At 46.8% G+C, this 16548-nt stretch overlaps 5 non-coding genes across 5 annotated transcripts; all 5 read right to left on the bottom strand.

The window, feature by feature from the left end:
- Positions 1-1335: 1335 nt before the first annotated feature.
- trnan-guu (transfer RNA asparagine (anticodon GUU)) lies at positions 1336-1409 on the bottom strand. The gene has a single exon. It is a non-coding gene; the product is annotated as a tRNA-Asn (tRNA).
- Positions 1410-4695: 3286 nt separating this feature from the next.
- On the bottom strand, positions 4696-4769 carry trnan-guu (transfer RNA asparagine (anticodon GUU)). Its single transcript has one exon. It is a non-coding gene; the product is annotated as a tRNA-Asn (tRNA).
- A 3286-nt stretch (positions 4770-8055) lies between these two features.
- Positions 8056-8129, bottom strand: trnan-guu (transfer RNA asparagine (anticodon GUU)). The gene has a single exon. It is a non-coding gene; the product is annotated as a tRNA-Asn (tRNA).
- Positions 8130-11415: 3286 nt separating this feature from the next.
- On the bottom strand, positions 11416-11489 carry trnan-guu (transfer RNA asparagine (anticodon GUU)). The gene has a single exon. It is a non-coding gene; the product is annotated as a tRNA-Asn (tRNA).
- A 3285-nt stretch (positions 11490-14774) lies between these two features.
- trnan-guu (transfer RNA asparagine (anticodon GUU)) lies at positions 14775-14848 on the bottom strand. The gene has a single exon. It is a non-coding gene; the product is annotated as a tRNA-Asn (tRNA).
- Between the last annotated feature and the right edge of the window lie 1700 nt (positions 14849-16548).

Genomic DNA, 16548 nt, shown 5'->3' with positions numbered 1-16548 from the left:
TCCGAAGGGATGAACGTTTGCTGATTTTCTGAAGATTCACAGAACTTGGACTGGGTTTTGGTGATTGTTTCTTTTCCACTCCCAGGAGCCGCAGTGTTTGAGGCGTTGAGTTGGGGAGAATAAAATGTGCCCGTGAGCAGCATGTGGGGCTATTTCAGCTTCCCCTCATATGACTGCGCTGTGAGTTGACTCAGATGTTCTCAGGGACATTTACTGACGCGAGACAGTGAAAGGATTCTCATTCCCGCAGATCGGGAATTCAAACCGTATGCCGGCTACAGGACAATGAGAAAGATTAATTGGGGTGTGTGAAGAAGCTGTGAGCTGCATTTCAAACAGGGAGGTGGAGTCAGATGCATCATCCATTGGCCCCGGCCCTGTGCGTATCTCACGCCACCATGCTGCAGAGTTCTGACGTTAGCACGGACATGCGCAGCAATGGGTTCATTCACAAGGCGAACAACCAAAGATAATCACCGTCACTGATTCCCTTCCACAGGCCCAACTTGGTGAAGCAGTATCTTTCACTGGCAAAGGAAACACCCTTGTCCTCAGGTGCCTGCTTCATTTCGATCACGATTTCAAGCACCTCACTGTTCTAGTCTCATTTCCAAACACTTTGCTCATAGCCTCAAAAGAAGCTCTGCGGGTATCTGCTTGTTCCACCCGAACAGGCAGTGGGTTGCAGATTCCCACCAGTCCCAATTTGAGTGAAATATTTTTCCCCCTCCACTGATTTGAATCTTAAAGAAGAAGCCGGGGAGCAAGCTCCCTTTCTTTTCGACGACATTTCTCATTTTGTACTCGGCAGGGTTCACACCTGCGAGGGGAAACCGCAATGGATTTCATGTACATCGCATTAACCACTCGGCCCACGAATACAGAACCACACTGACAGCTTGACTTCCCAGGCCTGTCTGCCTGTGGAGCTGAGAAAGAGTGAATCATCGCAGAGTTTGTTTGAATCCAATCACTTCACAGTGATTCGAAAGGGTTAAATATCGGCACATGGTGTTTGCAGATATTTCGGTGTTTCACCCCAAAAGATGAAATGAACTTTCAGTTAGAAATTGCAGGAGGAACTCAGCAGGTCAGGCAACATCTGTGGAAAGAGAATCAGAGGCAACATTTCAAAATTGTGTTTTCACCGACAGGTACTGTCAAACCTGCCTAGTTTCTCTTTTGGTCTCGTCTTCTCAGCAAACGCAGTCCCTTCCGTTAGACATCAATTCAATTCAGAAACCCCTTTGTGGAGAAGATTTCCGTTGGGGGAAAATTTTCCTGACGCCATTAAAAGCGCACAGCTTCGAAGCCAAAGAAGGGCAGCGAACACACCGCCCCTGGGTGGGCTCGAACCACCAACCTTTCGGTTAACAGCCGAACGCGCTGACCAATTGCGCCACAGAGACAGGCGCTGATTTGGGCTGCACCATCGCCTGGTGATTTTATACTTCAGCCTCCCCGCCGAGAATTACAATTGTCGTCTATCAGTTTTACTTTTCCATAATCAAGCCTGGGAGATCTCTTGTGGAGATACCGGGGACAGTCTGCAGACACATCCATGTCACGAGGAACTAGCTTTCTTACTCCGGGGCCGTCGCCCTTCCAGCCTTTCAGTGTTTTGCCTGTTCCCGAGTTCTCTCGTTGGCTCGCAGGGGAGAAGGGGTTTGAATTCATGATGTGCAGGAACGACAATTCTTTCATTGTCTCAGATCAGTTCATGTGCCAAGAACATCAGAGTCAACCTCCCGGCCTCGTCAACAAGGGGACGGTGTCTGGACTGTCTCTGCTCAATCGGACCGGTCATCTTTCATTCTCCTCGAAATCCGCTTCGCAAAGTGTTTCTAAAGGTTCACAAAGCTGGAGACTGGGATTTCTGTGTTGCTTCATGAACATTTGAACATTTTTCCATTTCCTAACTGACAATATTTTGCCAAAATCTCTTCCAATTGTACGCCTTGCCTCATGTCCAGGGATGAGGAATTTCCATTTTGGGGAGACATTCCCAAGATGGAGAATGTTCGCTTTGGAGCAAAGAAGGAAAACTGGAGATTTCCTGGGGCTGTTGGTCACGATGGAGGAAGAAGCGGTGGGAATGGGCAGTTTAATGATCAGAAGAACCAATTGCCACTGACCAGAGTCAGTTACCAGAGGACAGGGATTGAAGTTCTTGAATGAAAAGCAGCACTTGTGCCTAATAAACACAGAGAATACTGCAGAAAGCCAACGGGTCGAGCAGCATCTGTGGAAAGGGAAACAGAGCTGACGTTGTGAGTCTGGTACGTTGTTTGTTCAGAACCCGAGTTTCCTGCATGGCAATCAATTCCCAGACATGAGAAAACGGGTCTTTATTGAGACGGGTTTTGTGAAGTTTGAGCGATAATGCAACCAACAGGAAGTCATTTAAAATCGCCAGCGAAGAAATCATAGCCAGCAGGTTACCACCCTGGGCGGGGAGCCCCAAAGGATCTCTACGCCAACACCTTAAGTGTTCGGCCACAACTACACGCCCAAAGTTGTGGTCTAAACTTTCTCATGGAATAGTTCTAACAGGAAAGGTGAGTATTGGCATTGTCCTGTCCGCGCCATAGCCCCAACGGTTCCTGTTGCCCTGGATTTGATCAGGACAGAGGAGGCTGATGGGAGATCGAATTGAACTACACACATTGATGAGAGATAGAGCGGCTGGGAAGGATCCATTCCCATGCGTAGAGAGATTAATAATCAGGGCCGAAAATAAGGAGCCACTTCAAGAAATTTGGGGTTCATTCAGCAAAGCTAATGTATGACTGTTCACAGAAAATTGTGATGAAAGTCTCTCGAGTTATTTTGATGAGAAGTGTTGATGATGCTAATACAATCGATAGGATGAACGTAGATTGGTAAATGTATTTGGTGACAGTTCTGTTCTAGCCCTGTGAGCGAAACCTGGATCTGAAGGAGTAGAAGGGACATTAACAACATCGATCTGAAATTGGACACGTGACAAGGAACAGAGCCATCATGAACAGTTGGCTTTTGAACTGGAGAAGGTTTCTCGTGAAATTCGCTTGAGGCTTGAGGTATGCAAGGTCAAGATAATTTAGGTAAAACACGGAAACGCTATCCTCATTAGCAGACAGTGAAAGGATTACAAGACACAAATTAAACATTTTCGACAAGTGATACAGGGGACTGGGAAGATAAGTATTATAAACTGTGAACAGCAAAGTTCTGGAGCACAACACATACATTCAAAGACCGAAAACATCCAGGTCCTGATTAATCAGATTGCATTGTAGTGCATGTTTGCAAAACATCCACTTGCAATGTCCTACAAAAGAGTGACAAAACCCATCCCTGTCAGCCCAGGATAGAAAATCCGAAGGGATGAACGTTTGCTGATTTTCTGAAGATTCACAGAGCTTGGACTGGGTTTTGGTGATTGTTTCTTTTCCACTCCCAGGAGCCGCAGTGTTTGAGGCGTTGAGTTGGGGAGAATAAAATGTGCCCGTGAGCAGCATGTGGGGCTATTTCAGCTTCCCCTCATATGACTGCGCTGTGAGTTGACTCAGATGTTCTCAGGGACATTTACTGACGCGAGACAGTGAAAGGATTCTCATTCCCGCAGATCGGGAATTCAAACCGTATGCCGGCTACAGGACAATGAGAAAGATTAATTGGGGTGTGTGAAGAAGCTGTGAGCTGCATTTCAAACAGGGAGGTGGAGTCAGATGCATCATCCATTGGCCCCGGCCCTGTGCGTATCTCACGCCACCATGCTGCAGAGTTCTGACGTTAGCACGGACATGCGCAGCAATGGGTTCATTCACAAGGCGAACAACCAAAGATAATCACCGTCACTGATTCCCTTCCACAGGCCCAACTTGGTGAAGCAGTATCTTTCACTGGCAAAGGAAACACCCTTGTCCTCAGGTGCCTGCTTCATTTCGATCACGATTTCAAGCACCTCACTGTTCTAGTCTCATTTCCAAACACTTTTCTCATAGCCTCAAAAGAAGCTCTGCGGGTATCTGCTTGTTCCACCCGAACAGGCAGTGGGTTGCAGATTCCCACCAGTCCCAATTTGAGTGAAATATTTTTCCCCCTCCACTGATTTGAATCTTAAAGAAGAAGCCGGGGAGCAAGCTCCCTTTCTTTTCGACGACATTTCTCATTTTGTACTCGGCAGGGTTCACACCTGCGAGGGGAAACCGCAATGGATTTCATGTACATCGCATTAACCACTCGGCCCACGAATACAGAACCACACTGACAGCTTGACTTCCCAGGCCTGTCTGCCTATGGAGCTGAGAAAGAGTGAATCATCGCAGAGTTTGTTTGAATCCAATCACTTCACAGTGATTCGAAAGGGTTAAATATCGGCACATGGTGTTTGCAGATATTTCGGTGTTTCACCCCAAAAGATGAAATGAACTTTCAGTTAGAAATTGCAGGAGGAACTCAGCAGGTCAGGCAACATCTGTGGAAAGAGAATCAGAGGCAACATTTCAAAATTGTGTTTTCACCGACAGGTACTGTCAAACCTGCCTAGTTTCTCTTTTGGTCTCGTCTTCTCAGCAAACGCAGTCCCTTCCGTTAGACATCAATTCAATTCAGAAACCCCTTTGTGGAGAAGATTTCCGTTGGGGGAAAATTTTCCTGACGCCATTATAAGCGCACAGCTTCGAAGCCAAAGACGGGCAGCGAACACACCGCCCCTGGGTGGGCTCGAACCACCAACCTTTCGGTTAACAGCCGAACGCGCTGACCAATTGCGCCACAGAGACAGGCGCTGATTTGGGCTGCACCATCGCCTGGTGATTTTATACTTCAGCCTCCCCGCCGAGAATTACAATTGTCGTCTATCAGTTTTACTTTTCCATAATCAAGCCTGGGAGATCTCTTGTGGAGATACCGGGGACAGTCTGCAGACACATCCATGTCACGAGGAACTAGCTTTCTTACTCCGGGGCCGTCGCCCTTCCAGCCTTTCAGTGTTTTGCCTGTTCCCGAGTTCTCTCGTTGGCTCGCAGGGGAGAAGGGGTTTGAATTCATGATGTGCAGGAACGACAATTCTTTCATTGTCTCAGATCAGTTCATGTGCCAAGAACATCAGAGTCAACCTCCCGGCCTCGTCAACAAGGGGACGGTGTCTGGACTGTCTCTGCTCAATCGGACCGGTCATCTTTCATTCTCCTCGAAATCCGCTTCGCAAAGTGTTTCTAAAGGTTCACAAAGCTGGAGACTGGGATTTCTGTGTTGCTTCATGAACATTTGAACATTTTTCCATTTCCTAACTGACAATATTTTGCCAAAATCTCTTCCAATTGTACGCCTTGCCTCATGTCCAGGGATGAGGAATTTCCATTTTGGGGAGACATTCCCAAGATGGAGAATGTTCGCTTTGGAGCAAAGAAGGAAAACTGGAGATTTCCTGGGGCTGTTGGTCACGATGGAGGAAGAAGCGGTGGGAATGGGCAGTTTAATGATCAGAAGAACCAATTGCCACTGACCAGAGTCAGTTACCAGAGGACAGGGATTGAAGTTCTTGAATGAAAAGCAGCACTTGTGCCTAATAAACACAGAGAATACTGCAGAAAGCCAACGGGTCGAGCAGCATCTGTGGAAAGGGAAACAGAGCTGACGTTGTGAGTCTGGTACGTTGTTTGTTCAGAACCCGAGTTTCCTGCATGGCAATCAATTCCCAGACATGAGAAAACGGGTCTTTATTGAGACGGGTTTTGTGAAGTTTGAGCGATAATGCAACCAACAGGAAGTCATTTAAAATCGCCAGCGAAGAAATCATAGCCAGCAGGTTACCACCCTGGGCGGGGAGCCCCAAAGGATCTCTACGCCAACACCTTAAGTGTTCGGCCACAACTACACGCCCAAAGTTGTGGTCTAAACTTTCTCATGGAATAGTTCTAACAGGAAAGGTGAGTATTGGCATTGTCCTGTCCGCGCCATAGCCCCAACGGTTCCTGTTGCCCTGGATTTGATCAGGACAGAGGAGGCTGATGGGAGATCGAATTGAACTAAACACATTGATGAGAGATAGAGCGGCTGGGAAGGATCCATTCTCATGCGTAGAGAGATTAATAATCAGGGCCGAAAATAAGGAGCCACTTCAAGAAATTTGGGGTTCATTCAGCAAAGCTAATGTATGACTGTTCACAGAAAATTGTGATGAAAGTCTCTCGAGTTATTTTGATGAGAAGTGTTGATGATGCTAATACAATCGATAGGATGAACGTAGATTGGTAAATGTATTTGGTGACAGTTCTGTTCTAGCCCTGTGAGCGAAACCTGGATCTGAAGGAGTAGAAGGGACATTAACAACATCGATCTGAAATTGGACACGTGACAAGGAACAGAGCCATCATGAACAGTTGGCTTTTGAACTGGAGAAGGTTTCTCGTGAAATTCGCTTGAGGCTTGAGGTATGCAAGGTCAAGATAATTTAGGTAAAACACGGAAACGCTATCCTCATTAGCAGACAGTGAAAGGATTACAAGACACAAATTAAACATTTTCGACAAGTGATACAGGGGACTGGGAAGATAAGTATTATAAACTGTGAACAGCAAAGTTCTGGAGCACAACACATACATTCAAAGACCGAAAACATCCAGGTCCTGATTAATCAGATTGCATTGTAGTGCATGTTTGCAAAACATCCACTTGCAATGTCCTACAAAAGAGTGACAAAACCCATCCCTGTCAGCCCAGGATAGAAAATCCGAAGGGATGAACGTTTGCTGATTTTCTGAAGATTCACAGAACTTGGACTGGGTTTTGGTGATTGTTTCTTTTCCACTCCCAGGAGCCGCAGTGTTTGAGGCGTTGAGTTGGGGAGAATAAAATGTGCCCGTGAGCAGCATGTGGGGCTATTTCAGCTTCCCCTCATATGACTGCGCTGTGAGTTGACTCAGATGTTCTCAGGGACATTTACTGACGCGAGACAGTGAAAGGATTCTCATTCCCGCAGATCGGGAATTCAAACCGTATGCCGGCTACAGGACAATGAGAAAGATTAATTGGGGTGTGTGAAGAAGCTGTGAGCTGCATTTCAAACAGGGAGGTGGAGTCAGATGCATCATCCATTGGCCCCGGCCCTGTGCGTATCTCACGCCACCATGCTGCAGAGTTCTGACGTTAGCACGGACATGCGCAGCAATGGGTTCATTCACAAGGCGAACAACCAAAGATAATCACCGTCACTGATTCCCTTCCACAGGCCCAACTTGGTGAAGCAGTATCTTTCACTGGCAAAGGAAACACCCTTGTCCTCAGGTGCCTGCTTCATTTCGATCACGATTTCAAGCACCTCACTGTTCTAGTCTCATTTCCAAACACTTTGCTCATAGCCTCAAAAGAAGCTCTGCGGGTATCTGCTTGTTCCACCCGAACAGGCAGTGGGTTGCAGATTCCCACCAGTCCCAATTTGAGTGAAATATTTTTCCCCCTCCACTGATTTGAATCTTAAAGAAGAAGCCGGGGAGCAAGCTCCCTTTCTTTTCGACGACATTTCTCATTTTGTACTCGGCAGGGTTCACACCTGCGAGGGGAAACCGCAATGGATTTCATGTACATCGCATTAACCACTCGGCCCACGAATACAGAACCACACTGACAGCTTGACTTCCCAGGCCTGTCTGCCTATGGAGCTGAGAAAGAGTGAATCATCGCAGAGTTTGTTTGAATCCAATCACTTCACAGTGATTCGAAAGGGTTAAATATCGGCACATGGTGTTTGCAGATATTTCTGTGTTTCACCCCAAAAGATGAAATGAACTTTCAGTTAGAAATTGCAGGAGGAACTCAGCAGGTCAGGCAACATCTGTGGAAAGAGAATCAGAGGCAACATTTCAAAATTGTGTTTTCACCGACAGGTACTGTCAAACCTGCCTAGTTTCTCTTTTGGTCTCGTCTTCTCAGCAAACGCAGTCCCTTCCGTTAGACATCAATTCAATTCAGAAACCCCTTTGTGGAGAAGATTTCCGTTGGGGGAAAATTTTCCTGACGCCATTAAAAGCGCACAGCTTCGAAGCCAAAGAAGGGCAGCGAACACACCGCCCCTGGGTGGGCTCGAACCACCAACCTTTCGGTTAACAGCCGAACGCGCTGACCAATTGCGCCACAGAGACAGGCGCTGACTTGGGCTGCACCATCGCCTGGTGATTTTATACTTCAGCCTCCCCGCCGAGAATTACAATTGTCGTCTATCAGTTTTACTTTTCCATAATCAAGCCTGGGAGATCTCTTGTGGAGATACCGGGGACAGTCTGCAGACACATCCATGTCACGAGGAACTAGCTTTCTTACTCCGGGGCCGTCGCCCTTCCAGCCTTTCAGTGTTTTGCCTGTTCCCGAGTTCTCTCGTTGGCTCGCAGGGGAGAAGGGGTTTGAATTCATGATGTGCAGGAACGACAATTCTTTCATTGTCTCAGATCAGTTCATGTGCCAAGAACATCAGAGTCAACCTCCCGGCCTCGTCAACAAGGGGACGGTGTCTGGACTGTCTCTGCTCAATCGGACCGGTCATCTTTCATTCTCCTCGAAATCCGCTTCGCAAAGTGTTTCTAAAGGTTCACAAAGCTGGAGACTGGGATTTCTGTGTTGCTTCATGAACATTTGAACATTTTTCCATTTCCTAACTGACAATATTTTGCCAAAATCTCTTCCAATTGTACGCCTTGCCTCATGTCCAGGGATGAGGAATTTCCATTTTGGGGAGACATTCCCAAGATGGAGAATGTTCGCTTTGGAGCAAAGAAGGAAAACTGGAGATTTCCTGGGGCTGTTGGTCACGATGGAGGAAGAAGCGGTGGGAATGGGCAGTTTAATGATCAGAAGAACCAATTGCCACTGACCAGAGTCAGTTACCAGAGGACAGGGATTGAAGTTCTTGAATGAAAAGCAGCACTTGTGCCTAATAAACACAGAGAATACTGCAGAAAGCCAACGGGTCGAGCAGCATCTGTGGAAAGGGAAACAGAGCTGACGTTGTGAGTCTGGTACGTTGTTTGTTCAGAACCCGAGTTTCCTGCATGGCAATCAATTCCCAGACATGAGAAAACGGGTCTTTATTGAGACGGGTTTTGTGAAGTTTGAGCGATAATGCAACCAACAGGAAGTCATTTAAAATCGCCAGCGAAGAAATCATAGCCAGCAGGTTACCACCCTGGGCGGGGAGCCCCAAAGGATCTCTACGCCAACACCTTAAGTGTTCGGCCACAACTACACGCCCAAAGTTGTGGTCTAAACTTTCTCATGGAATAGTTCTAACAGGAAAGGTGAGTATTGGCATTGTCCTGTCCGCGCCATAGCCCCAACGGTTCCTGTTGCCCTGGATTTGATCAGGACAGAGGAGGCTGATGGGAGATCGAATTGAACTACACACATTGATGAGAGATAGAGCGGCTGGGAAGGATCCATTCCCATGCGTAGAGAGATTAATAATCAGGGCCGAAAATAAGGAGCCACTTCAAGAAATTTGGGGTTCATTCAGCAAAGCTAATGTATGACTGTTCACAGAAAATTGTGATGAAAGTCTCTCGAGTTATTTTGATGAGAAGTGTTGATGATGCTAATACAATCGATAGGATGAACGTAGATTGGTAAATGTATTTGGTGACAGTTCTGTTCTAGCCCTGTGAGCGAAACCTGGATCTGAAGGAGTAGAAGGGACATTAACAACATCGATCTGAAATTGGACACGTGACAAGGAACAGAGCCATCATGAACAGTTGGCTTTTGAACTGGAGAAGGTTTCTCGTGAAATTCGCTTGAGGCTTGAGGTATGCAAGGTCAAGATAATTTAGGTAAAACACGGAAACGCTATCCTCATTAGCAGACAGTGAAAGGATTACAAGACACAAATTAAACATTTTCGACAAGTGATACAGGGGACTGGGAAGATAAGTATTATAAACTGTGAACAGCAAAGTTCTGGAGCACAACACATACATTCAAAGACCGAAAACATCCAGGTCCTGATTAATCAGATTGCATTGTAGTGCATGTTTGCAAAACATCCACTTGCAATGTCCTACAAAAGAGTGACAAAACCCATCCCTGTCAGCCCAGGATAGAAAATCCGAAGGGATGAACGTTTGCTGATTTTCTGAAGATTCACAGAGCTTGGACTGGGTTTTGGTGATTGTTTCTTTTCCACTCCCAGGAGCCGCAGTGTTTGAGGCGTTGAGTTGGGGAGAATAAAATGTGCCCGTGAGCAGCATGTGGGGCTATTTCAGCTTCCCCTCATATGACTGCGCTGTGAGTTGACTCAGATGTTCTCAGGGACATTTACTGACGCGAGACAGTGAAAGGATTCTCATTCCCGCAGATCGGGAATTCAAACCGTATGCCGGCTACAGGACAATGAGAAAGATTAATTGGGGTGTGTGAAGAAGCTGTGAGCTGCATTTCAAACAGGGAGGTGGAGTCAGATGCATCATCCATTGGCCCCGGCCCTGTGCGTATCTCACGCCACCATGCTGCAGAGTTCTGACGTTAGCACGGACATGCGCAGCAATGGGTTCATTCACAAGGCGAACAACCAAAGATAATCACCGTCACTGATTCCCTTCCACAGGCCCAACTTGGTGAAGCAGTATCTTTCACTGGCAAAGGAAACACCCTTGTCCTCAGGTGCCTGCTTCATTTCGATCACGATTTCAAGCACCTCACTGTTCTAGTCTCATTTCCAAACACTTTGCTCATAGCCTCAAAAGAAGCTCTGCGGGTATCTGCTTGTTCCACCCGAACAGGCAGTGGGTTGCAGATTCCCACCAGTCCCAATTTGAGTGAAATATTTTTCCCCCTCCACTGATTTGAATCTTAAAGAAGAAGCCGGGGAGCAAGCTCCCTTTCTTTTCGACGACATTTCTCATTTTGTACTCGGCAGGGTTCACACCTGCGAGGGGAAACCGCAATGGATTTCATGTACATCGCATTAACCACTCGGCCCACGAATACAGAACCACACTGACAGCTTGACTTCCCAGGCCTGTCTGCCTATGGAGCTGAGAAAGAGTGAATCATCGCAGAGTTTGTTTGAATCCAATCACTTCACAGTGATTCGAAAGGGTTAAATATCGGCACATGGTGTTTGCAGATATTTCTGTGTTTCACCCCAAAAGATGAAATGAACTTTCAGTTAGAAATTGCAGGAGGAACTCAGCAGGTCAGGCAACATCTGTGGAAAGAGAATCAGAGGCAACATTTCAAAATTGTGTTTTCACCGACAGGTACTGTCAAACCTGCCTAGTTTCTCTTTTGGTCTCGTCTTCTCAGCAAACGCAGTCCCTTCCGTTAGACATCAATTCAATTCAGAAACCCCTTTGTGGAGAAGATTTCCGTTGGGGGAAAATTTTCCTGACGCCATTAAAAGCGCACAGCTTCGAAGCCAAAGAAGGGCAGCGAACACACCGCCCCTGGGTGGGCTCGAACCACCAACCTTTCGGTTAACAGCCGAACGCGCTGACCAATTGCGCCACAGAGACAGGCGCTGACTTGGGCTGCACCATCGCCTGGTGATTTTATACTTCAGCCTCCCCGCCGAGAATTACAATTGTCGTCTATCAGTTTTACTTTACCATAATCAAGCCTGGGAGATCTCTTGTGGAGATACCGGGGACAGTCTGCAGACACATCCATGTCACGAGGAACTAGCTTTCTTACTCCGGGGCCGTCGCCCTTCCAGCCTTTCAGTGTTTTGCCTGTTCCCGAGTTCTCTCGTTGGCTCGCAGGGGAGAAGGGGTTTGAATTCATGATGTGCAGGAACGACAATTCTTTCATTGTCTCAGATCAGTTCATGTGCCAAGAACATCAGAGTCAACCTCCCGGCCTCGTCAACAAGGGGACGGTGTCTGGACTGTCTCTGCTCAATCGGACCGGTCATCTTTCATTCTCCTCGAAATCCGCTTCGCAAAGTGTTTCTAAAGGTTCACAAAGCTGGAGACTGGGATTTCTGTGTTGCTTCATGAACATTTGAACATTTTTCCATTTCCTAACTGACAATATTTTGCCAAAATCTCTTCCAATTGTACGCCTTGCCTCATGTCCAGGGATGAGGAATTTCCATTTTGGGGAGACATTCCCAAGATGGAGAATGTTCGCTTTGGAGCAAAGAAGGAAAACTGGAGATTTCCTGGGGCTGTTGGTCACGATGGAGGAAGAAGCGGTGGGAATGGGCAGTTTAATGATCAGAAGAACCAATTGCCACTGACCAGAGTCAGTTACCAGAGGACAGGGATTGAAGTTCTTGAATGAAAAGCAGCACTTGTGCCTAATAAACACAGAGAATACTGCAGAAAGCCAACGGGTCGAGCAGCATCTGTGGAAAGGGAAACAGAGCTGACGTTGTGAGTCTGGTACGTTGTTTGTTCAGAACCCGAGTTTCCTGCATGGCAATCAATTCCCAGACATGAGAAAACGGGTCTTTATTGAGACGGGTTTTGTGAAGTTTGAGCGATAATGCAACCAACAGGAAGTCATTTAAAATCGCCAGCGAAGAAATCATAGCCAGCAGGTTACCACCCTGGGCGGGGAGCCCCAAAGGATCTCTACGCCAACACCTTAAGTGTTCGGCCACAACTACACGCCCAAAGTTGTGGTCTAAACTTTCTCATGGAATAGTTCTAACAGGAAAGGTGAGTATTGGCATTGTCCTGTCCGCGCCATAGCCCCAACGGTTCCTGTTGCCCTGGATTTGATCAGGACAGAGGAGGCTGATGGGAGATCGAATTGAACTACACACATTGATGAGAGATAGAGCGGCTGGGAAGGATCCATTCCCATGCGTAGAGAGATTAATAATCAGGGCCGAAAATAAGGAGCCACTTCAAGAAATTTGGGGTTCATTCAGCAAAGCTAATGTATGACTGTTCACAGAAAATTGTGATGAAAGTCTCTCGAGTTATTTTGATGAGAAGTGTTGATGATGCTAATACAATCGATAGGATGAACGTAGATTGGTAAATGTATTTGGTGACAGTTCTGTTCTAGCCCTGTGAGCGAAACCTGGATCTGAAGGAGTAGAAGGGACATTAACAACATCGATCTGAAATTGGACACGTGACAAGGAACAGAGCCATCATGAACAGTTGGCTTTTGAACTGGAGAAGGTTTCTCGTGAAATTCGCTTGAGGCTTGAGGTATGCAAGGTCAAGATAATTTAGGTAAAACACGGAAACGCTATCCTCATTAGCAGACAGTGAAAGGATTACAAGACACAAATTAAACATTTTCGACAAGTGATACAGGGGACTGGGAAGATAAGTATTATAAACTGTGAACAGCAAAGTTCTGGAGCACAACACATACATTCAAAGACCGAAAACATCCAGGTCCTGATTAATCAGATTGCATTGTAGTGCATGTTTGCAAAACATCCACTTGCAATGTCCTACAAAAGAGTGACAAAACCCATCCCTGTCAGCCCAGGATAGAAAATCCGAAGGGATGAACGTTTGCTGATTTTCTGAAGATTCACAGAACTTGGACTGGGTTTTGGTGATTGTTTCTTTTCCACTCCCAGGAGCCGCAGTGTTTGAGGCGTTGAGTTGGGGAGAATAAAATGTGCCCGTGAGCAGCATGTGGGGCTATTTCAGCTTCCCCTCATATGACTGCGCTGTGAGTTAACTCAGATGTTCTCAGGGACATTTACTGACGCGAGACAGTGAAAGGATTCTCATTCCCGCAGATCGGGAATTCAAACCGTATGCCGGCTACAGGACAATGAGAAAGATTAATTGGGGTGTGTGAAGAAGCTGTGAGCTGCATTTCAAACAGGGAGGTGGAGTCAGATGCATCATCCATTGGCCCCGCCCTGTGCGTATCTCACGCCACCATGCTGCAGAGTTCTGACGTTAGCACGGACATGCGCAGCAATGGGTTCATTCACAAGGCGAACAACCAAAGATAATCACCGTCACTGATTCCCTTCCACAGGCCCAACTTGGTGAAGCAGTATCTTTCACTGGCAAAGGAAACACCCTTGTCCTCAGGTGCCTGCTTCATTTCGATCACGATTTCAAGCACCTCACTGTTCTAGTCTCATTTCCAAACACTTTGCTCATAGCCTCAAAAGAAGCTCTGCGGGTATCTGCTTGTTCCACCCGAACAGGCAGTGGGTTGCAGATTCCCACCAGTCCCAATTTGAGTGAAATATTTTTCCCCCTCCACTGATTTGAATCTTAAAGAAGAAGCCGGGGAGCAAGCTCCCTTTCTTTTCGACGACATTTCTCATTTTGTACTCGGCAGGGTTCACACCTGCGAGGGGAAACCGCAATGGATTTCATGTACATCGCATTAACCACTCGGCCAACGAATACAGAACCACACTGACAGCTTGACTTCCCAGGCCTGTCTGCCTATGGAGCTGAGAAAGAGTGAATCATCGCAGAGTTTGTTTGAATCCAATCACTTCACAGTGATTCGAAAGGGTTAAATATCGGCACATGGTGTTTGCAGATATTTCGGTGTTTCACCCCAAAAGATGAAATGAACTTTCAGTTAGAAATTGCAGGAGGAACTCAGCAGGTCAGGCAACATCTGTGGAAAGAGAATCAGAGGCAACATTTCAAAATTGTGTTTTCACCGACAGGTACTGTCAAACCTGCCTAGTTTCTCTTTTGGTCTCGTCTTCTCAGCAAACGCAGTCCCTTCCGTTAGACACCAATTCAATTCAGAAACCCCTTTGTGGAGAAGATTTCCGTTGGGGGAAAATTTTCCTGACGCCATTAAAAGCGCACAGCTTCGAAGCCAAAGACGGGCGGCGAACACACCGCCCCTGGGTGGGCTCGAACCACCAACCTCTCGGTTAACAGCCGAACGCGCTGACCAATTGCGCCACAGAGACAGGCGCTGACTTGGGCTGCACCATCGCCTGGTGATTTTATAATTCAGCCTCCCCGCCGAGAATTACAATTGTCGTCTATCAGTTTTACTTTTCCATAATCAAGCCTGGGAGATCTCTTGTGGAGATACCGGGGACAGTCTGCAGACACATCCATGTCACGAGGAACTAGCTTTCTTACTCCGGGGCCGTCGCCCTTCCAGCCTTTCAGTGTTTTGCCTGTTCCCGAGTTCTCTCGTTGGCTCGCAGGGGAGAAGGGGTTTGAATTCATGATGTGCAGGAACGACAATTCTTTCATTGTCTCAGATCAGTTCATGTGCCAAGAACATCAGAGTCAACCTCCCGGCCTCGTCAACAAGGGGACGGTGTCTGGACTGTCTCTGCTCAATCGGACCGGTCATCTTTCATTCTCCTCGAAATCCGCTTCGCAAAGTGTTTCTAAAGGTTCACAAAGCTGGAGACTGGGATTTCTGTGTTGCTTCATGAACATTTGAACATTTTTCCATTTCCTAACTGACAATATTTTGCCAAAATCTCTTCCAATTGTACGCCTTGCCTCATGTCCAGGGATGAGGAATTTCCATTTTGGGGAGACATTCCCAAGATGGAGAATGTTCGCTTTGGAGCAAAGAAGGAAAACTGGAGATTTCCTGGGGCTGTTGGTCACGATGGAGGAAGAAGCGGTGGGAATGGGCAGTTTAATGATCAGAAGAACCAATTGCCACTGACCAGAGTCAGTTACCAGAGGACAGGGATTGAAGTTCTTGAATGAAAAGCAGCACTTGTGCCTAATAAACACAGAGAATACTGCAGAAAGCCAACGGGTCGAGCAGCATCTGTGGAAAGGGAAACAGAGCTGACGTTGTGAGTCTGGTACGTTGTTTGTTCAGAACCCGAGTTTCCTGCATGGCAATCAATTCCCAGACATGAGAAAACGGGTCTTTATTGAGACGGGTTTTGTGAAGTTTGAGCGATAATGCAACCAACAGGAAGTCATTTAAAATCGCCAGCGAAGAAAGCATAGTCAGCAGGTTACCACCCTGGGCGGGGGAGCCCCAAAGGATCTCTATGCCAACACCTTAAGTGTTCGGCCACAACTACACGCCCAAAGTTGTGGTCTAAACTTTCTCATGGAATAGTTCTAACAGGAAAGGTGAGTATTTGGCTTGTCCTGTCCGCGCCATAGCCCCAACGTTTCCTGTTCCCCTGGATTTGATCAGGACAGAGGAGGCTGATGGGAGATCGAATTGAACTACACACATTGATGAGAGATAGAGCGGCTGGGAAGGATCCATTCCCATGCGTAGAGAGATTAATAATCAGGGCCGAAAATAAGGAGCCACTTCAAGAAATTTGGGGTTCATTCAGCAAAGCTAATGTAGAACTGTTCACAGAAAATTGTGATGAAAGTCTCTCGAGTTACTTTGATGAGAAGTGTTGATGATGCTAATACAATCGATAGGATGAACGTAGATTGGTCAATGTATTTGGTGACAGTTCTGTTCTAGCCCTGTGAGCGAAACCTGGATCTGAAGGAGTAGAAGGGACATTAACAACATCGATCTGAAATTGGACACGTGACAAGAAACAGAGCCATCATGAACAGTTGGCTTTTGAACTGGAGAAGGTTTCTCGTGAAATTCGCTTGAGGCTTGAGGTATGCAAGGTCAAGATAATTTAGGTAAAACACGGAAACGCTATCC

Source organism: Chiloscyllium punctatum, chromosome 36 (assembly GCF_047496795.1).
Source record: "Chiloscyllium punctatum isolate Juve2018m chromosome 36, sChiPun1.3, whole genome shotgun sequence".
NCBI classification, from domain to species: domain Eukaryota; kingdom Metazoa; phylum Chordata; class Chondrichthyes; order Orectolobiformes; family Hemiscylliidae; genus Chiloscyllium; species Chiloscyllium punctatum.
Note: the sequence above shows the minus strand (reverse complement) of the source record. Positions and strands in the feature narration are given on the sequence as shown.